We start from the raw sequence: 22166 nt of genomic DNA on the forward strand, positions 1-22166 counted from the left end.
TATTTCATTTTTCCATATGAGCAAACATAGATCAGAGTGTCAAATCAGACTCACGGACATCAACTCATGGACATGAACACATAGATCTGACTTGGCATCAAGTTTCACAAGTGATTTTAAAGACACTAATAATTGGAAGTTACAAGTAAAATAAGCTACAGATATGTAAAAGAACTCTGGCCTTGATTTTTATATGAGGTCTTTCAGTGTCTTGCCATCATATCACTTACAAAGATGAAAACTACTGGTTACAAAACATCTGAACTTTATGCTCTAACAGTTAGATTGCATAAGGATTGATGATCCCTAAACCCAGAGATTCCGAACTCATGGTAGGTAGACAGCATAGACAGAACAAGAAACAGCATTTCCTTTCCCATGAGCTAATATCATTCATATTTTTACTAGGACATCTTTTATTAGAAAGTTTATGAGAAAATTTGATCAAGTCACCTTCCCTCTTTCCTTTTTGGGAGCATCTCCCTCATAAATTTAACGATGGATCTCAGTTCCATTATAAATAGTGAATTTTACATATATGTAGTGAGTGTGTATGCATAGTTACATTGTATAGATTGTATACTTTGTAAACATAAAACCCATAGCTCTATCCATACGTAGTAAATTTCTCTATTTATCAATATGAAATAACTGTCTTCATTTCTCATATTTCTTTATGTTTTAATACACCTTTAGTTTGATATTTCCCTGGAGATCTTATTTGCCACTACATATTTTCATATCCCTTTTTTTTCCTGTTTCCTTGACTTACAGTTGTGTTCTTGTTTTTATAAATATTATATGATTTGTTTTGCTTTTTCCTCACCTGAAATGTTTGAATTTAGATCAATTTCTTTTTTTTTTTTTTTTATATCAAATGTGTGAGAACTTTTTTTTTTTAACTCCTGGGCCAAGATCCCCACCCCGGCCCGCCTGGGGCCATGGGGAGGCTCGGGAACTTGGCCCGGCTCACCTGGATACTCACCTGCCTCCAGGACCCTGGCCCTCCGGGCTGTGTGAGAACTTTTTAATGCAACATGTGGACAGATTTTTTTCTCTAATGTGAGTCAAAGGATACTAAATATAGACTGGTAAATATTTAACAACTGTTTTGTCAACAAAAAGGGAAAGAAAGAGAGAAAAGAAGGAAGAAAGGAGAGAAAAGTGAAATATTTTCCAATTACTGTGAGCTAAACATTCCCACATGGCTGACTTCAAACAAACAACCATCACTAAAAAGATGTATACTATTGGCACCTAAGACTGTATGAACCTGTATCTGTTTTGTTCACAGCCACACACCTAGTACCTAGTATACTATAGGGCATATAGAAAGCATTTGGTAAAAAACATTAATTAAATGATGGAAAAATATGGAAAAGTTTAAGAGGCAAGATAAAAGGAGTAAAAGCTTTAAAACTCTTAATAAGTAGGCTTACTTTATTTACATGTTGTTGAATTTCATTCCAAAGAAAATGCCAGTACATAACTATCTAAAAATTATTTTTAAAGATTATTATAAGTTTGCTTACTAAATATTCCCTCTGCAAGAACTTGTGTTATCATTTTGATACAGTAACATTTTCTATCAGATTGTATGTTATAATTCAAGCTCTTTTTAAACCTATTTTTCACATAGATGAATTACATTCTCTCTCTAAGCTTCAGTTTGATCATCTGCACAGTATGTTTATTTACAACTACCTTATACAGTTGTGACAAAAGACAAAGAACAAGTGGAATCAAACATGAAATTACAGGGCACATTATTTGACATTTTACAGTTGTTCAAAGAATATTCTCTTTGCTTCCGATTTCAAACTGGTTTGAGTGTGCTGGAAGTTTCTTTAAACAGTCTAAAATACATCCATTCAATCCTCATTGACATTTGAATGTGTGCAAAGTACTGTGATTCTGCTATGTTTCAGTTCCAGGGATAGTGTATCAATTCTCTAATTGAATAATAACTCTGTTAACAAACTTTTAACACTCAATATCTCAAAACAATAACATTAATTTGACCTACATGTTTGTAGAGCTATGATTTTTTATTAATATTTTTATTTGTTCTAATTAGTCTGATCAATAATTTAAGCTAGACTATCATGGGTTTGGACAGGGCTCACTCACTTGTCTGGAGATACACTATCTTCTAGTTGAAAGTTAGGAGTAGGCCAGCTATAATGCAGAACTACTTGTCAGGATTTTTTTTTTTTTTTTTTTTTTCCAGTCACTGTGACCAAAAAATCTGACAAGAGCAATTAGAGGAAAAAAAGTTATTTGGGGCTCATGGCTTCAGAGGTCTTAGTCCAAAGACAGCTGGCTCCATTCTTCAGGGTGTGAGGTGAGGAAGAACATCATAGCAGAAGAGTGTGGCATAGGGAAGCAGCTCAGGAAATTGCCACAGGCAGAAGAGAGAGAGAGAGAGAGAGAGAGAGAGAGAGAGAGAGAGAGAGAGAGAGAGAGAGAGAGAGAGAGAGCATGCTCTGCTCAACATGGACAAAATATAAAACCAAAATGCATTTCCTCAGGGACCCACCTCCTCCAATCAAATCCTACCTGCCTATAGTTACCACCAAGTTAATCCCTATCAGGGGATTAATGCAAGGTTTATGTTAAACCTCTTATAACCAAATCATTTTATCTCTAAATTTTCTTGTATTGTCTCACACATGAGCTTTTGGGGATCATCTAATATCTAAACCATAACACTCCACCCCTGCCTCCCAAAAGATCATGCCCATCTTGCAGTGCAAAACACATACTGTTTATTTCCAAGGGTCCCCATAGTCTTAACAGTGCAAATATTGCCCCAAAGTTCAAGTCCCAAGTCTTCTCTGAAACTTAAGGCAAACTTTGAGTTTGAGCTCTTCTAAAATTTAAAACCAAGTTACTTATGTCTAATATATAAAGACACAGATTAAACTTTCCATGTGAAGAAATAGGGACTTAGAAAGAAGGGATGGGATCAAAGCAAGACCCATGTCCAGCTGGGTAAACAAGTTCTATAGCGTCACTTCCAGCTCTGGGGCACATGGCATTGCTGTGTTATCTCCAAAGGACATGTGTAGCTATGCCCCTATGACTTGGCTGGTTTCAGACCTTGTGGTCTCTCTTTTGGCTTGTCTCTGCTTGATTTCTGCAGCTTTCCTTGGCAGATGGTCCATGGTACTGGCATTTCTTAATGGGGGTAGGAGGGGTGTGTCTCCATTGCAGCTTCAGTTTTCTTCTCATTTCTCTACTCATCATCCTTTCAGTCCGGCAGGGACTTCAACCCTGATGCACTTTGCCTGACCTCCCAGGTCTTCCTTTGAAATCTTGGTGGAAGCCTCCACAACCCCCTAACTTTAGCATCCTGCAATCCTGCAGACTGAAACTTTTACTTTTACATCCTTGAGCCTGAAATGAATGTGGTCTTGTAAGTTCCTGAGAAGCCCTCTTTCCTATTGTCTCTGGGAAAAGTGTTTCTTTAGTGGTTTTAATGTCGTCAACAACCATACATTCTGCAGTCCCAGTTTTAACTCAAAGTTTTCTGACCAAACTGCAAAGTTTTTCAAATCTTTCTGCTTTGATTTTTCTTCCTGATTATCACAATGATCTAAGCTAAATGCCACCAGCAATACACATGCCACCCTGGAAGGATGCTGTGCTACCTTGAAAGTTCCTCTGCCAGATTAATTAGTCAGTCATCTTTAAACTGAGCTTTACATAAAGTCTAAGAACATGGGAAAAATGTAGACAACTTATAAACCGAATGTAACATGAATTACCTCTAGTTCAATTTTCAGTAGAGTCTCCCTATTCTGAAACTTCTTGAGCCCACTCATTCTGATCTTCTGAACTCCCACCAGAATTGCCTGTAGTTACCACCAAATTAATTCCTATCAGGAGATTAATGCACAGATTAGGTTAAACCTCTTATAACCCAATCATTTCATCTCTAAACTTTCTTGCATTGTCTCACACATGAGCCTTCAGGGGACACCTAATATCTAAACCATAACACTCCCTCATCATTCCAACAAGATGGAAGGAACAGGAGTTGAACATTGGATCCTGCTCCATTGGTCAAAGCAAGATACATGTTTAAGGGTCAGTGACGAAGAGTACTGTTGAGAGACTGGGTATAGGTCATTTTGAATAGTTGAGGACTTTAATGATGACAAAAGTACTGTGTGAATATAAAGTATTGTCTCTGACTTAGGAATTCAAATATCCTTAATATGTTAGTTATTTGTATAGGTAGCTAAAAGAAAAAGGAGTATAAAGAATGTAGAAAGAATCATCACTAAACCCATAAATAATCATGAAAACCTAGTTTATATAGGAATTACAGTTTGACAAGGAAAATGGAAGAAAAGAAGAAATGTTCATCAAGTAAAATGTATATATGAACAGAAGCACAAAGCACGAACAAGTATGGTATTTGAAGGAGCAAATCGGAAGCCTGGCTAAAAGCAATTTTGTGTTTGAATATGTGAAAAATAACATTTTGAGATTGCTTTGGATTATGACTTCCTACAAAGGAATAGTCAAGTTGCTCAGACTTTATTATTTACTAGAGCATGAGGAGCTACTAACAGGGTCTAAAGAAAACAGCACCCATTATTCATTTTTTAGCATGCAAAAATTAAATTAATGTAGAAAAATTAGGCATATTCTTTAAAAACAAACCCAGGAGTCTAATAATAAAATCATATTATCTCAGGTTGGTGACAGTAAGATTGGAAAGGAACATGTAAAAATGACCTCAATTTTAAAGGAAAAAAATGGAATCTTCTGACAATTCTATGTGTGCACTGAGAGAGGAGGGGAAAGATGGCTAAGGTTGGAAGCCAATTGGTGCATTACCTCCAAGTGAAGGAGGGGCAGCAGAATTGCTAGATGTGAAGTAACGCAGGAGTACTTATTTTCTATGATATTAAAAAAATCAGAAGGTAAATATACAATAGAATCATATTGGACATTTAATAAGTGGTTATATATTTTCACAAAAATGCAGCAGCTAGAAAATTTCTACATGTTTATATGCTAGAATCAGAGAAGTTATTTTATATATTGAGATTAAGAACTGATTGACCAAGTACTTGAAATTGAAACTTCAAAGTGATCTTTACAGCAGAACATGTTATTTTTTTCTTTCAATCTAAATATAAGCACATTTAAAGAACTTCAAGTACCCAAGTACTGATGATGAGATATTTGTAGAAAGAAAATAAACAAATCTAGCAAGCACAAATGGACCTATATCAAATTATTTATAATACATGAATACATCCTTGAGACAAAAATAAATTAAAATCATAAGTCTGATATTATAAAATATAAAATATTGTGTATTTTTAAAAATTAAATGATCTTGACTAGATATTTTCAAAGAATAATGAAGAGTTTATATTGTAATTTATGATATAACTAGGAAAACCAATCAAATTTTGAGTTAGATGCTCAACATAAAGTTGTCCAAAGTGCACAAAGATATCTAGATGTTTACAGTGATTATTTTTATGGAGATATGATATTAGAAACAAGTATGCTCAAATGTTTTTTTATTTTATTTCAGTGCATACTTTAGAAGACTTTTACATTTTTCAGACATTCATGAGATCATTACATTTTTCAGTTGAGAGATACTGTCCTGTCCCTCAGCTAGGTAAATTTTGACTAAAAGAGAGAGAGAGAGAGAGAGAGAGAGAGAGAGAGAGAGAGAGAGAGAGAGAGAGAGAGAGAGAGAGAGAGAGAGTCCAAAATACACTTTGTATATTTGTTTCCAAATTCATTCATTTTGTACTTTTGTTCTTTGCTTTGAAGTGTACTCATAGAAATTAGCAACTAAGTATTCAGGATTTAGATTGGATAAAATGATCAATACCATTCTTTCAACCAGATTGGCAAATCCAAATGTTGTATTTAATTTCTAATAGTAAATTTCATTTAGTCTTTGTTCTATGTTAATTAATTTCCCTCCCTAGTACACAAATTAGTTTCTTCTGTGCTGTGTCACATAAAAAGTCACTAGTGAAGTAATAAATTTATACCTATATGGTGATCACATTTTTATTAGGTCAGTGCTCTAGGGCATAAGGGAAGCAATTTGAGGTTTTGGGGAATCAAGCTCAAAACTATGCAATAATAAGATTCAAATGAAGTACCACATCACTGATGCCAACATGAATTGTTAAGAGAAACTTCATTCTAGAATATAAAGTTATTTTTATTTATATCCATTTACTATGTATACCTAAATAATAGCATATATTTTTGCATGCATTTAGAGTGCTCAAAAAATATTTTCACCTAGAAAGGGACACCGCAGAGGATATGCCATATTTGTAGCTATGTTGAGCTGACATTTCAGGGTCAGTGAATAAATTCCAACAGACCCCAAGTGTTTATTCTCAAATTCCTTCATGTACATTGACCTTGACTCTACATGGCTCTAAAGTTTGCTTGCATTTTGGCTTAAACCAGTTTGCTCTAGTTAACAGTATCATTATAATGTTAAGTAATCAAAGTTTTTTGTAAAATAGATTTTTCTTTTCTATTGTTCTAATATTTTCCTAAAACCAATTGGTGCTTGTTTTAAAAAATCTATGATAGCAGTTCTTAAACATTCTGGTCTTATGACCCCTTAAAATTGGTTAGACTTTGAAGAGATTTTTTATGTGGTTTATATCTATTAATGTTTTTCATATAGAAATTAAACCTGAAATTAGAAAATATTTTTGTTTGGCATAAAAATAAATTCAATTATAGTGCACCATATCTTGAAATGTGTTAAAATAGCATAACTTGCTAACATAGTATGTTAAAATGTGATCTATTCCTGCAAAATGGTGATAAAGAGCATTTTGGGGGCATATTTCTTAATAATCTGACTTAATAAAAGACATCTGGATTGTTATATCTTCTTCATTCAATACTTTGGGATCTATATTTATGGTTGAAGTAGATGAAGAAATTGTAGCCTCATAAAGATACATATTTGGAGAATAGAGACTTATTGTAATTGCTTCTTCAGGCAATGGTATAATACTAATAGAACATCACATTCACCAAATAATAATTTATTAAATGTTGGTTACCATGTGAAATCTGATTAAAATTTATGGTGGGAACAATAATTTCATGTCACAGATTGTTGTAAAGATCAAGTAGGATAACAAATATGGTATCAACAAGTTTGCTAAAGGTAGGTCTGTATTCATTTAATGAGAATTCACTTAGTGACTCTTGGCTTGACTTTTTTGTTAATATAATGGAGGTCTGAGTACAAAACCCCTCTGTTAGAAAAACATTTGGTTTATGCTCTAAATGTATTTCCCAACCATGGTCTATATATTTTTATCTGCACAGATGATATTAAGCCATCTTAGAGCTTATTATTTCTATTTTACTATCTCTTATGACTTTAAAAAATACCAATGAGTAAAGGATAAAAAGTTATTGACTTGGGCTTATTGAATACCCACACAATACTTAGCATTTTAAAGACATGTATTTTATTTTTGCAAGAGCGATACTAGTTTATCTTCATTATACAGCTTTGTAAACTAGAATCCCAAGAGTTTAGTAAACTGATCAAGGACATACAGCTAATACAAGATAGAGCCTGGATTTCCATGCAGACCCTCTGAGTGGAGAGAGACCACTCTACCACTCTGGTTCATTGATTCCCAAGATTAGATGCTCACTCATCCTTTTATTTGAATCAGAAAACGCGTCATAAATTGATACTGATTTCAGCTGGGAAATGCCCATTTTCATTTAGTTTTTAAGTTAGTTCTTTTAAAATCTCAAAAATTTCCCCTTTATGTTAATGAACATCCCCCCAAAAAATCTTTAAAAAGTAACCTCATCAAAGGCTTTGCAATTTCTAAATATGTTATTTACAGGTTGTACACAATTTTACACTACACCAAAGAAATTTGTTAGATTCTAAAGGCATGGTTTGCGGTCTTCAAAGAATATATTTGCAAATATAGACAATATAGAACAGCACACTGGTTGTTGAATGACTTTTCTGACCTTGTCTAGGTATTCCCTAGGGTAGTACTCTGGTCTATGACATTCTAGCCATTCTCTTTAAAATTAAATTTAATAAACTTTTTAAATAAATAAACTTTTTAAGATTTAATATTTTTATTCATTATCCTAAAAAAGAGAATCAATTGTTTTAAATATTTCATATTTTACCACAATTCTTTTTTATTTTTGTTATTTTATATCACCCATATTTTCCTTTGGCCTATATTTATTGATATAAATATATTTTTTTTATTTCATCAATTTTACCTTTAATTAGAGGTTCTGATTAACCTAGTACAATGTGTTAATTTTTCACTACATACTATGTCAAAATCGGGTGATGATTTGCATATTGTACTGAAATGCTGTCTTTGGTTTACAGCATCCTCTAACTATTGACATGGGTTATGTTCAGCTAGTGACCTAGGATTGAAATGCTACGTACATTGTTATTAGAATAATTAATCATGAATGTATGAGCAAATAGGGTGCAGATATTGACATATTTTTCATGATCAAATAATATCATTGCTATAAATATATTACAATGCTTTTTTTTATATAAAACTCAACAATTACTATTATTTTAAAGCCTCTACTTGCCCTTTTATTTAAATGATATGGAACAATTTTCAAATCCTCAGATATATTCATAAGAACCCTTTTTCTTATGGTTTAAAAATTTCAATTGCTATCTGCTAAGCAGTTCCATTAAATTGGTTGTTTCAAAGTTTTCTGTATTCCAATAAAAATTTAACTTTCTTAGTGTCTATAACTAACTTTCTTAACAGACTCTATCAATTTTCGTTGCAACACATTGCATTCTCCCTAGAGCAGTAATGCACTTTTGTGAAGTGGTAGCTAATACTGTACTATGCAGAGTGGGGAAAACTGATTAATTGCTTTTAGAATAGTAAATGAAGCCTTTTAATTTAATGAATATTTCAACAGAATCAATTCACTTTGTCTCTCTAAAGGCAAAATCCCATAGGGAGAATTTCTTTGGGGTGACCTAGAGAGCAAATTGGAACCTCTGTGAGGTTGGTGTACAACCATTTGTTTTCCCAAGCATGCAGATTACCTGTATACCTCTAATATATTACTCCTAACCTAAAATACATTAGATATCAGGAGTTTGAATTTACAAGTCATCCTTGAGCATTTTGAATTGTGAGAGCAGGGCATGGGTTCTCTCTAGCTGAGATCTGTTTATACTAAGTATGCTATTGAAGTGGTATTGCTTAAAAGGCAGGGGAGTATAATGGATAGGCTGGTAGGCTAAGAGCATGTCTATGTGTGGTAAAATGAATGAACTGCATCTTAAATCTTGTGAGCTTGACACAATGCAAATCATTTATATGACATAGTCATTTAGATCTTTGAACCAGCTTGATCTTATAATCACAGACTTAGATTATAAGCCAAAAATCAAGGCGATTCTTTTCTATTTGCTTAAACATTTACTTATTCTTTTTTAATTTAGTCTGTTGGCTCTCATCTTTCATTTGTTTGCAAATGTAGTATCCACATTGATTTTAAGTGGTTTTCTGAACATTCTTGTCTCTAGTGGAAAAATTGCATAACGATAACCATTTTATTTCATTTGAATAAACTATTATCATGTTTTCATGAATGTATGTACATAAATATGTACTTGAGAAATTTTTGAAACATTAAAATAATACCCTTAGAGGTAAGGTCAGTGTTTGTTTAAAGTATATGCATAGTTTGGTCTTTCTGATATTCATGGCAATTTAATTTTGCTGATTTTTATAGAAACTTCAGACACATGTCTCATAATTACTTAATACAAATGTTCAGAGGGTAAAGCAGAACAATTTAAAAATTGTAAGATAATGGATGTGAACATTCTACTACTCAAAAATAAGCTTTTTATATCCGCAGCATGCTAAAATAGATTGCAACTTCTTCATTTGCATATCTTATTTTAATATTTGCTACTGATTATTTCTCTCCTTTGACTGCCTGGTTTGGAATTAACTGATACTTTTATTTTTCAATCATATAAAGTGTTGTAAATATATTCATTAAATTCAAATCAATGGAGATTTAAAAGATATAGCTAAGTATTTAAATTAAGGAGACTAACCAATAGGGCATAAAGTTGAATGATAAAATACCATAGAAATTACAAAGACATATTCAGAAATCCATTTTGCATGAAGTAAAACTATAAACATTTGAAAACTAGAAGAAAAGACATCAGAAATGCCTAGTCAGTTATTCAGTTCTTTGTATATTAGCATAAACATTGGCTTAATATAAAATCTTATTCTTAAAGTTCAGATACTCAAATTAGAGATTCAATGTAAACATTTGAGGATAAGTGTAAAGCAACTTTTTGACTCAGAGTCTATATTTAGATGTAATTTCACAATGAATTATATATAGCATGTAAATAGATAGAAATGGATTTCCCAAATGGAAGCTTTGATGGCATACTGGAGCTTCTCCTTTTGGACTCCCCGTATCTTCATATTTACCCCAGCAACATTCAGAAAGTTTTTCCAAGTGTCTGTTCACAAGTGTCTGAAGAACTTTGCTGAATAGAGAAAAAGAAATTTAAAAAGGCTCAGTAAACATCATTTCAAAAATAAGGTTTATCATCAATGTAACAATACGCTGTCATTAATAACTTTTTATTCTCCACTAATTTGTGTCATATGTGATTTCATCTCAAAAGCTTTCTGTATTCTTTCAAGACACTTTCAAATGCTCATTTTACAAGAGTCATCATTATCCATGAACTGTTTTAAGTTGAATGACTCATATTTTCTCTTTCAAAGGTAATTTGAACAACTTGGAATAGAAGATTTATGGAGGACATGAATATACCAATATACTGAAGAAGACTAATGCACCACATTTATGTAGTCTGAAGTTTATAGGGGCCCTCATTAAGCAGCTGGCCGGAACTAAGCTGAAAGAGTTTTTGTGACTGCAATGGAAACATCTCTGACCTGTTTGGGTCAATTCCAAAACTGGTTAAGAGGCATCATTCTGTTACTGTTTTGCATGTTTAATAATGCACAGAAATCATTTATAAATAGTTTATGCATTATTGATTTAAATTTATATTTACTACAATTGTATGTATTGATAGTGTATTATTTTGCTGAATTGCCATAAAAATACTAAAGATTAAATGACTTAAACAAAAGGAGCTTATTTTCTTATGCTTCTGGAGGTTAGAAGTCTGAGCTCAAAGTGCCAGCAGGGAAGGAACTGGTTCAGGCCTCATAAGCTTGTAGGTAGCTGCCTTCTCCCTGTGTATCACATTGTCTTCCCTCTGTATATACTTGTGTGGAAATTTCCCTTTCTTAACAGGAGATGGGTCATATTATTTGCAGGCTCACCCTAATGACTTCATTTTAACTTACCCTGGTGTCGGAAGGCATTCATGTTTTACAGAATCAGGCTTGGCTGAGCCATGGGATACAGAGGTCTGACTTCCAGAACTGGCAGTCATGAGAGACTGTTTCAGGTAGCCTGAATTAGATGGCCCTGTACAGAGGTGGTTCACAGTCTGGGGAAATGCTAACTCTTTAAGCAAATGGCTTCCCTAATTTCACCCCATCCTGTTCCTTACAGAAGAAGCCCCGCCCTTCTGGGCCCTTTTACCTGTGTGACTATAAATAAAGGTGAAGGTGGGCTTCTCCATCTTGTTGGAGGCCAGATCTTGGCACTGAGCTATATTCTCAGCCCTTTGATTAATTAATTAATTAATTAATTAACTTATTTATTTGATCTTGGATTGGTCTAAGTAGCTGAGGTTGCCTTGAACTTTTGATCCTCCTGCTTCAGTCTCCAGAGTTGCTGGGATTACAGAGTAGTTGGGACTATGGGCATGTGTCACCCAGATATGTTTTGTTTTGTTTTAATTTGAATGTGAACCTGAGCTTTTGGATCAGCTTTATCTGTATTCAAATTTGATATTCATACTCTGCTAGTAACAATCTCTTACTAATTGAAATACTGCATCAAAAGAAAAATTGTGCAGATGAGCATAAATAAATGTTATTTTTCTTCTTTTAAAATAAGATCCTAGATCTGTCCCTGAATTATGGTCTTTGCTGCTTATTTGAGCATATTCCCAAAAGCTGTCTTCAATCTTGGCTTACAATGTCCAGTGTCTGACCCACTTAAAGTCAGTTTCTGCAAATTAGCTTTCATACTGAGTATGTATTAAAACTTTCTGTTTCTTTGAAAATCTGTAAAATATTTGTTGAAAACTAGACATTGTAAATAAAACGTATTAGTGATTCTAGTTTTTTTTTTTTTTTTTTAATCCCCAATAGAGGATCTATGCTTTTTTATTCTGTTAGTCATCTGATTTCCTTAAAGGGTGAACTGTGTTTTCTTCCACAGTGTATAAGACTTGATATCTCTGCTCCTTTCTTGTCTACTGCTCATTTTATTCTATTGTTATTTTTACCTGGGGCCTCTAGAATTTTCCTCTGTAGCTGCATAGGTCAGTCAAGTAAGTTTGGGTATAGTTTAAGCACAGATTTTGCATCTTTCACTTTGTTTCTATAGAATGACTCATAAATTTCTAGCTTTTCTGCTTATCTTAGTGTCTGACTTCTGATACCTACATCAGTAAGGGGTTTAGGTTCCACTTGCCCAAGCTGTGCATAGATGAGGAATGCACTGAGTTCAAAACACAAAACAAAACAACAGTCTCAAAAATGTCAGCAAGTGAAGCTTTGCCTTTTCAGGAGCACATTCTACTTTAATCTTTTTTAATAGAGGAAGGCCTTTCTGGTTTATAGTGGAAAATATTTCAAGACTCTAGCTACTGGATAAGGTGATCTACCTAGTGTTAGGTTAGCAACATACATGTTTTAGGCACATGAGATCTTAAACAATCAAACAAAGAAAGACAATAAAAAAAAAAAAAGAAAAGAAACTTCCTTTGCTCACTGTCTTAGAAGGCCACTTCAAGAGGTATTTCCCCAAAATGAGATATAAATCTGGAAAAATGGAATTCATCCAGAAAAAAAAAAAAAGGTTCTGTATCTTAACAAAGTGACAAAGCCCCCAGGGTGATAAGGTACTTCTATATTGTATGTTTTACATCTTATATCCTTAAGAAAGAGGAAAAAGGGAATTGATAGAATACTTGAGAAATTTGAGGGAACAAAGAAAAGATTTAGGCCATTAAGGAGTTAGGCCATTGGGAATAAATTAGGTTTAAGATTTAAGGAAACGAAAAAAAAGATAATTGTAATATCAGGGAAAACACAGTGTTGTACTGGAAAGGTTGCAAGAATTCTTGCAAATTTAAAGCTCATCTATCAATTATTTACAGGGTCATAACTTTATCCACAATGAATGTTGATCTCAAACTCTTAAGCAGTGATATTGAAAAGATTGAGCGGTGATAAGGCTGCCAGATAAAAAACAGGCTTCCCAGTTAAATTTTTAACTGGCTGTCCTATATTTTAATTTGATATACCTGGCAAGTTAATGGCTAGGAAGTGCTGAAGTGGTGATACATGAAAGACGGCTAAATTCTCATCTTACCTAGAAGAAGATAATACAGAAGTTTAATTATGAAATAATACAAAATGTGCCCATTGTTTTTAGAGGTATGGATGTAAATTATAAAATTAAGTAGCAGCTAGAATAGTTGAAACAATTTGCCCCTAAGAAGAACAAAATATGTGTGAAGTGGCAGGGACTTTTTTCTAAGTATTATAAAATTGTATGCATAAATAAACAATGAAAAAAGAGTAAAATAAATAAGAAAAAAATTAATGCAACCAAACAAATACCTGAAAAAATTAATTTAGTAAAAAATAAGTGTTTTGAGCTGAGTTACAATGTCACTCAAAAAATTAATACAGTGAGACTCCTAACGTCCATATTCTTTGGAGTTTGGCATACCTATACTACTTCATTCCATATCTTAAAGTTAAATGAATTATTTTATTACTTGTGTTTTATCTAATGTAGTACCTTGTTGTGAAGAATTGACTTTCATTTAATGATAAATTATTTTTAATTTATAATAAATTATTATATTTTGCTTATATATTAAATGTTCCTATCATTTTTTCCATTAAGAAACTACATGAAAAGCTTTATGATATGGAGCTGATTAGACCATGAACATAAAGACAGGAGCACCTAAACTATTTAACAATGTTAAATATAAAGGGTTTCCCAGCTGAACGGTATTTTATGCTAAAAGTAAGTTTTAATTTAAATTAAAACTGAGGCATGAAATTTAAATATTATCATAGAAAACTCAAATATCCCTGAGATGACTTCCATGGACACTTAAAACTACTGTATGCCATTTCATAAAATTGATTTCTGCTTTCATTTCCCCTCAAGTCTCTCTCTTCTCCCCTCCCTCCCTCCCATCCTACCTCCCCTCCTTCTTTCCTGGATATGAAGAATGGGAAGAAAGAGAAATTAAAATAAATAAATGAAGAGAAACTGAAAACATTGCATCTCCTTAATCATACTGAATTATCAATTGAAAGAAAAATATAGTATACAAGATCTATAGTTTTTATGTCTATTTTTAAATATAAAAAATACACCACTGTACTCAAAGAATGTTCCCAGAAATCCAGTTAATAGATTTTATTCGGATCCTGTAACAGTCAAGGAGACAAGGCATCTCATAGTTTAGCAATCTATATAAGTCAAGCATGTAGTCAGAAACAGATGTTTTGCACAGAAGTGTCTAACTTTAGAATCTGTTTCTTCTCTTCAACTAGGTTGCCCCTTCTGATCTATTAAGGACAATTTTTTAGGTTTAATGGCACAAATCAAATTAGTTTTGCTGAAAAGTCCATCACTGCTTATCATTGGTTCAATATCAGTATTCTTACTCTCATTGTATTCAGTAATATTTTCAATTGAATTTTACCCTATAAAGTTCTAAGCAAAAATGAGATATGTTAATGAAAAATAAATATTACTTATAATACATTTAATGTTCAATGTATGGTGAAATCATTACAATTCATTCAAACACCCTACTAACATATAAAGTTTTGGACCAATCTCTACCAATTATATTTACTTTGAATCTAATATGATTTTCAAAAATTTGTTTTGAATCTAATATGATTTTAAAGATGATTGGGTGTTTTGCGCCATTTAAATTTTTGAAGCTTTCAGTCTGCCTGGGAGAGAATGTAGGAAGGTTAACTGCATACACATTTGTTATTTTTAAAACAAAATCTTGTATTGTGATAGGCAGATTGAGTGAAGGACCAACTTTTATATAGGATGAGATTATCCACTTTCAGGATGATAACCCAAATGAATCAAGGCTGTTCGTTTGGTTTACATCTGCCTTTTAAGAATTAGGAAATACTTGCCTCTCTCAACCACCCTATTTACTTCATCTTTCAGATGGGAAACACTTTTCTCTGAATTGATGACTACTTATTTTTCAGCTAAAGTAAATACAGGTCTATATCTCTTTTCATTTGTGTGAGAAGCTGACACATTCTGTCACAACATAGCTTGAGTAAATGGGAAAGTGACAGCTTCCTGGCAAAATTTTAAAGAGATAAACATCTACTTTTGTTTAAACAGCCACTAAAATATCAGATAGAAGCTTTCCAGGTTGAAAGGAGAAAGAATGCATGAGTGGTGCAAATTGGTAAATGAAGGCGTGCAGGAAGACTTCTGATGTTTACTTCTACAGTTTTAACCACAGACCAGTATTTCCTGGGATTAAATAATAAGTCTTCAGAGAATAAATTCTATGAAGATAAAAGAATTATCAGCAGAAATAGATTTAAACAATAAAAATGAAGTATCAATATCCTTAGGGATAATTTCTTCTAAACTGAAACGTCATTTTTTTTGTTTTTGTTTTTGTTTTTGCTATTTGTTTGTTCCAGTTTTAGTCAGATACTATATTTCTAAAAGTTATGTTACTTGATATGAAAATAGCTCTAATGAAATTATTTTGGTTTAGTCTTTGTATAATTCTTTTGAAATAACACATTTTAGAAGTGTTTTTATTTATGGATATTTTATGATTATTATATAATCATTGCTATTTTCATTTAGGCTTGTTTATCTTGGAATCTATGTATATAGTATTTCAAATTATTATCTCAAGCGGCAGTATTACTTATAACACTTGTACTCTTTCTCCTGTTTGCAATAAGGGCTTTACAACAGAGTCTTACAATTCACCATTGATACATGCAACATAGGGTGATAGGATACTTTGTATTAAATTTAGTATAAAGAATTCAGTAAGTAAGAAACTTTGTGTTGATTATGGCGACATAAGATCACATTAATGTCAGTCAGAGGTATATATTAGATAAAACAGAATTGGATTTCATAACTCATATTTATGATTCCTATTGATCTTAAGCCTCTTTATATCACATCATGCTTATTCATTAGAATGTTCTTGAGCAAATAAACTGGAGCTCATTGCTGCTTATTCTGTGTTGTTTTAACAGTCTGAGCCTAGCATCGAAACAACCACACGGTAGTTCTGTATTTCTCTCACCACCTTCCACACTTCCCCAGCAAAACCTCTGCTTGAAAGAGTGGAATGGCCTGAGATTTGAATTTGCTTTTAATTATAGAGATCAATAATATTAAACCTTACTTATATGCACTGCTATTGATCAAGTAGAATCATATACTGATAAGTTATGTGATTAATACATCTGGCAAGTAAACTAAGCAATAGTAAGTATGTTCAAATTATTCCACCACTCAAATGGATTTTTGTAATAGGTAGTTTAAGAAGAGCCATATGGAATGTTGTTACTTTAATCAAAATTATTGTACTGAATCATCAAGTAAATGTGAAATATTATGTTTTTTCTTAGCATCAAAACAAAATCCAAACACCAAAATATTTACTACTTTCCATTTAATCTTTATGCTCAGAAACTTTAGGAATAGATACTATGAAAAAATATGCAACTAGTCCACATGTATATAAGCATCTGAACTTGAACTTCACGTGGCCTTTGTCACTGGCCTTTGCTCTCACAGTCTTTCTGATTTACATACATAGGAAGAACCTGGGTATGGAGTCAAGATGTTTAGGAAAAAAAAGAAGTGGAACAGCTGAAATATATACTATGATAACCAGACTCTTCAATATTCTGACCTTATTATTGACCTACTCTGAAGCAAGAAGTGAGAAAGTTAGACTGGGATTTAAATAAACAGCATATTCATTTTACATCGATGTCTCTTGATTAACAGTAGAAGACATCACTCCTGAAAGCATCTGCAGTGTCAGTAATTCCATTAACAAAGAAGCCACTTTATTATCAACATACTGTAGATTCATTTTAATGTGTCATTTGCACTTCAAAGTCACATAACTTTTATTATGGTAAATCAATTAAAACTATTTCTCATGATAATTTATCTTCAGCAGAGTTTATCATCTCAGAGAATGCAATATTTCCCAATTTAACTTCCAAGACAAAAGTGATGTAATTTGAATGCCTTTTACTGAGCTTATTAAGCATAAAGATCACAGAAATTTCAAACCCTGAAAGATAACTGTTTCATCTATGTGATAAAATGGAAGCCACTTTTTTTTTTTTTTTTGTAGTGTACTACAGGTAGTGGAGACAGTATGCTAATTAGTAATATAACCTCATTTATGATTTTGTGTCTCCCATTTTAAAAGATAATACAATAAAGCACATAGTTTCTTTGATATTAATTTAAAAGATAATGTAAGGATTTATATAAAAATATTTTATTGAAATTGCAAATGAACTGAATTTCAGGATGATGCACTCACATGTTTTGTTGGTTTAATGACTTTATAAGAACATGCCTCAAAAATTTACATCCATTTCTTTGAAAACTTCTGGTAATTTTTACTTTATTTATTGAATATTTCTGACATAAACTGCTTCAATATTCCTTTACAGTCTGGAAATGCTTGCATAGGAATGAGATTTTATGCTTTTTCTAAATCCAGTATTTAAAACTTAACAGAATATTTTCAAACCTTTACTCTCATTTTTTAAAATTTCATCATCCAGTTGAATTTAAACCAAACCTCTGTCAATAGAGATAGAAAATACTCGTAATTTCTTTATGACTGGAGTCTGAATACGTTATGTAAGTATTGTATAAAGCATTTCAGGGTATGTTTACTTAATAATGTGATTTTGATAAGGTTTGTTTTATTTTATGATAAAAACAAGCAATTTAAAATGACATTTTCCCCCCTACCTTATACTGCTTGGAAAATTCTGTTTAGAAATGAATGCATTATTCATTTTCTTATCAATGTTTGCAATTTCTCAGTTTGTTTTTAAATATTGAGAAATGTGTATCTAACAGATCTTTTTTTTTTATTCATTTAATTTCTACAAGATCATTTGTGGCTTCTACAAGAGAAGGACTTACAAAGGATTAGGATTTGATGCAGTATTTGGAACAGAACCTCTGATTTCAATATCTGTAATGGGAAAATTTCAATGTAACATCAAAGAGAATTATGCCTGTAAAAATCACCAGAGAGTAAAACCAAGTTAATTATAATGAATTTCCTACCGCCCACTATCCAACAGTACCTAAAGGACTTTTTGGGACTCTTGGTTCTTGGCAGAAGAGTTTGAGAACTACTGGAGTTGGTGAAAATCCTGACAAGCAGAATTGAAGAGATCTAGACTAATATCCGATCCATGTCATATATTTGTATTTCTTTGGAAATGTTACAATATCATGTTTCCTTTGCTGTTGTTTGTGGTGGTGGCGAAAAGGTAAGGGACTTGTAAGAAGGGTATACATTAAGCATTTGACAACCTGCAGATTCCCAATCAAAAGAAATACTTGAGGGGTTGACTTACATGCCAATTCATTTCACTAGAATGTTCCCATTCTTCATCTTCATGGCTTCTTCATTCCTAAGGGGAGCTGAGTTTCTGAGTCTAAGTCTTCTTAATTTGATCAGACTACTCTTTTCCTCTACTGTCACAAACTCTGTCACTGTACTATACAGAAGAAAATCTGCAAATGAACTGTTTCGGGATACAATCACCTGTTCTATGGTTTTGATGACTTTGTAATTAATTATTTCTAAAATTTTCAAACTTTTCTGATCTTAAGAAGCCAGTATTTTCTTATTTTATTTATTATTTCTGAAATCAGTGATTTAAATGTATATTTGCAGCCTAAATATGTATGCATGGAAATCTTATGCTTTTTTAGAATTGAGGCAAAATATTCTAAATTGGTCTCCATACTTTCAGGATATGCTCCAATATAGTATATTTATTGATGTATGAAGCACATATATGAACTTCTATACTAATATATTATATATCCATTAAAGTATTCACACAGATAGATTAGTAAGATAGCTTCTTAATAAATGACTTAGTTTTATCAATAACTAATATCTTCCAGAGAAAATATACATTTAACTATTGACTCCTATTGAAGAAAAACATCTATATTTCAAATAATAAGTTTGATAATTTTAATTCTTTTAAAACAAATATGGTTAGAAAAGGTAGTGTCACAAAATCTCAGGTGAGGCAGATAAAAAAAATGAGCATTAAAATTTCAATACTATTATAATCATTTTCTGCCTGCTATTAAATTATTAATATTACTATCAACTAGTATTTTGTAGAAATTTTGTTTAACCCAATTGTCCATTTTGTGTGGACTAGTTTAGTTAAAACCCAGATAATCAGGGCATAGGTATATGAAACTGTACCAGTACTATTCCTCGGTATATCAAACTCATTTGATAGATCCTTCAGCTCTTCTACATGTGGACATTCTTGTCTTCTCACAAAACATCATTATAAATGCAACAATCGACATGAAATAAGACTGAGAAACCTTGCCAGGTCAATATATCAAAACTTAAACAGTATAATGAACCTGTACTTTAAAAAATAACAAACAGAAGTAATACTTTAAAAAATAATAAATAAAAGTAGAAAATTTAAATTTTATATATCTATGTCTTACAAAGCTCCTGTAATGTTTTATTTTTGCTTTGGAACCCAACCATCAGATGCTGCTGTGGTATCACTGTGATTCAGTTGTCTTTGTTCAGATATCAGCACATGTTATTTTTGGTAATTCTTGAATTGAATTTCAATTTCTACCAAAACAAAAACCATGGTATGCAAGATTTCTAGCTATTGTCTTCAGCAAATTAGATTTTATCTTTTGTGGAGGATTTTTTAAGAGAATATAGCCTTTTGATGTCCTAGTTTTACACAGGTACCTTTTATTAGAGATCCCATCTTATGCAGGCCTAGGGACTTATCCCCTGTTCCCTGTGGTCCTTAAAATAATCTTCAAAAAGAAGCATAAGGTCTCTACACATTCAACAGACATCCTCTGTGCATCATTATGATAAAACTGAATAAGTTTCCCATTCTACCCCTGTGGTTTCAGCAAAGTCTTCACATTTTTAAAACATAATCAAGTTATCATCAATTTTATTTACATTTAAATATTTTTGAACTCATTGTTTTCAGAATTTTATTTCTTTCAGTGTGAAGAGTAACATGAGATACATCTCTCAAGCTATACATAGAAACCCAAATCCAGGATTTGACTCAGCTAAATATTTGTGCAGAAGACTAAAGACTACACCAGCACAGCAAGAAACAAAACAAAACAAAACAAAAACAAAAAACAAACAAAAAAAAAACAATCTGTGCTTTTAAACTCAATCTACATATTTTTTTGTTGTTGTCACCTAATCCTTTTTTAAGGATCATTTCCAGCTTCCCCACAATAATACAAACATGGAAAATTATCAGATTGTTAAATTACATTCAATTTGCCTAATTAAATTGACCCACTTACCTTATTTCTTTTATACACAAAGATTTTTCCACTTATACGGGATAACAAGTTGTTAAATTCTTGTGAAAACCACAGACTTAACATGTATATACATTATTTAACATGTATAAATTACATCAAAACAACTTCTGAAACTGATTTTTACTTTTCAAATGAAGCTTTTAAGAACATCTGTTTTGAGGTTTTTTTCTCTGTTATTTACTTTTTTGTCTTAGTTCTGTATAGTTTGTGTGAAACCAGGATATTTTCTACTTAACAAAAATGATTATCTTCAGTCATCAGAAGATATGGATTATAAAACACTTAACATTTGAAAATTTAAAATTTAGTATTATACTTTCATTGCGATTCTAAAATCACTTACCAATAAGTATTCTTCTGTGAGTATGAAATTTGCAATCAAAACAAAAATGCTAGCCATTAGGATTGCTATTCATTAGAAACATCAGATATTTTCAGCTCTCTGTTATCTGGGAACATGCATAGGATTGTGTTTTATTTCTCATGCAGAGGCCATCACAAACTTAGAGATCAAATCATAGGTCAGACCAGTGCTTTTAGCATTTGTGATTTGGTAGGCAAAATGATATTCTTCAATCTTCCCATGAACATGTCCACATCCAATTTCTCTGCACCTGAAAACTGTAACAAAACCTGTTGGGTTTTGTGGAAAAGAGGAATTATTAGATGTAATTAATTTTGCTATCCGTTAAATTTAAGATAGGACAATGACCCTGAATTACTCAGGTGGAACTGGAAGAGAGTGAACAACAACAACAACTAAAACAGAAAGAAGAGTCAGAGGTAGTACGCATGGTGATGCAGGCCTGTAAACCCAGCAGCTCTGTAGGCTGAGGCAGGAGGATAGTGAAAGAAATAAGGAAGAATAGTCAGGCAGATGGAATGTTGGTTTTGAAAAGGATGGAAGGGGGCTACGATCCAAAGACTACAGGTGTTTGCCAAACACTGAAAAATGTAGGGGAACAAAATCTCCCCATAAAGCCTTGGAAAAGGAAGGCATTCCTGCCTGCACTAATTCTAAAACAGTGGTATCAGTGGAATCTTAAAATAATAAATTTAAATTTTTGGTGTTTGAAGCCTCTAAATTTGTTGTGATTTGTTATAGAGCAAAATAAAACATATGTAGTAGTGTATTTTGATGTCCTATGTGACATTTATCTGTTAAGTATTTAATATATTTCATAGGCATTATTCAGAAATTTATCAATAAACATTTCTAAAGCAATTATTGTGATACTATATTCAAGACACATTGGTATAAAGTAAAGGTGCAATAGTGA

This window comes from Sciurus vulgaris (assembly GCF_902686455.1).
Source record: "Sciurus vulgaris genome assembly, chromosome: 4".
In the NCBI taxonomy this organism is placed as follows: Eukaryota; Metazoa; Chordata; class Mammalia; order Rodentia; family Sciuridae; genus Sciurus; species Sciurus vulgaris.